Source organism: Frankliniella occidentalis, unplaced genomic scaffold, assembly GCF_000697945.3.
Source record: "Frankliniella occidentalis isolate FOCC.00 unplaced genomic scaffold, Focc_3.1 Scaffold16, whole genome shotgun sequence".
Classification (NCBI taxonomy): domain Eukaryota; kingdom Metazoa; phylum Arthropoda; class Insecta; order Thysanoptera; family Thripidae; genus Frankliniella; species Frankliniella occidentalis.
Window position 1 is genome coordinate 128,167 of NW_026267146.1, and position 1,788 is coordinate 129,954.

Genomic DNA, 1,788 nt, shown 5'->3' on the forward strand with positions numbered 1-1,788 from the left:
GGGGCGGGGCAGGGCAGGGCGGGGCGGGGAAGGATGCGACGCGCAGAGCGACATCATCCAACCGCAAGCGCCGCGGCGAGGCGTCAAGAGACCGGCGGCCGGACATCCGACAGCTGATAGCGAATAGGCTGCCGCCGCCACGACTCCCTCCCTGCTGCCAGCAGCAGCGCGGCGACAAGTACAGTACGCCTCTGCTGAGGGAGGGAAGGAGATCTGAAACCTCCCTGCTCGATGCAAGTTATATTCCAGCGGCGTGTGTGTGTGCCACTGTGGCGCAGCGAACCGTGCGCGGGATTTTCCCGCTATTATGTGGCGAACCGTTTCTATTTCCGCTTCGGTTGGCGGTGCTCTGCTGTTCGGGCCCCGGCCCCCAACCCCCAACCCCCTTCCTATTTCCCTTCCCTTTCCCGGTCGCTGTCTTCTTCGCTAATTAAAGCTTGCGGTGAATTGCTCTGTAAGTTACAATGAAATCTGCAGCACTGTGAGCATTGTATCCGAGAAATTCACTGGCGAATTTCATTGTACGTTACGGTGAAAATCATAGTAATTTTGCGCTGATTTGTGATCTGCCCTGGTGTACCGTAACTCTCGCTGTCTCGGGCATCGTAGATTAAAGAAAATACGCAGAACCGTAAATTACAGGTACACTATACAACACAGCTGTTTTGATAAAAAGGAAAATTTCTTGTTGTATGACCACACAATTCGTTACTAAACCGCAAATTTCGTCGAGTAAACTACGTTGGTTGGTTCCCCAACAAAAGCAATCTCTCATAACGCCTGACAGGTAGGCAACATCGTGCGTGCAAGGCATTCGTGTACTGCGGGCTGGCCTACCCCGAGTCTCGCAGGCGCCGAGCTCCCCGGAAATTTGACGAATGAATCCGTGGAGAATCGATCTGAATTACTATGAATACCGCGCGTACACCTTTAACAGTGTACTGATTGGGAGCGCGTGGTCTTACGCAAAGGGATCGGCTCGGTGGCCCGCCTCGCTTCTCGGCGTACCTAAGGGACCCTATGGAGCACCCACAGGACCCCGCGGGGCAGGAGGACCCCCAAGGGTAAAGGGGGCCCCGCGCTTCAGAGGAGCACGACCACAGCAGCGGCGGCGCGGGCGCGTGGCCTGGCCTGCCTCAGTCCGATATCAGCGGGCGACCCGCACCACAGCCACACCCGCCCTGGGCTACCCGCCCCCCACCGCACCGGACCGGACCTCGGCAAACAGTCCAATCGCCCCCACTACCCCCGTTAAAAAGGATCTGTGTCAGCTGATGGCGCGAACACATGAGACGTGTGCACTTTTTATGACTAGTTGTGCGGCACAGACTTCTTTCACCGTTTTGAGGTGAATTCGAAAACATAAGTCATAAGTCCTGCAATTGTAGGAAGGTTTAAACCTTGGTTTGCTTCAGCGGAAAATATTTCGAAAAAAACTAAAACGTTAACGCCTGTAGAACTTTAATGCCTTTAAAAGGTGTGATGTCACACCTTTGTTGTACCAGAGCTAGGCGGGCGTGAATATTAGCACAGCACACTTGAACCGACCCACACCCCTTACTCAGAAAAAGTGTATAATTTATTTTCTTATCGTGTGATCCTTTCTATAAATGCGTGTGTCCTTGCTCGTCTGATTCATGCTGACACGCACCTGGGCCGTCGTGAGACTTCATAGCGACAAGTCACACTGCCACCCAAGACACCGCGCGTCATTGGCAGACGCAAGGCCCCTCGTTACGACCGGCCGTCCAATGGGAACCGTCGGTACAAGCGGGGCGGGGCGGGGCG

The 1,788-nt window shown here is 54.8% G+C and overlaps 1 protein-coding gene across 1 annotated transcript in view; it reads right to left on the minus strand.

The window, feature by feature from the left end:
* LOC113206354 (SKI family transcriptional corepressor 2-like) overlaps positions 1-1,788 on the minus strand; it is a 63,899-nt gene that overhangs the window by 39,678 nt on the left and 22,433 nt on the right. The window lies entirely within an intron of this gene.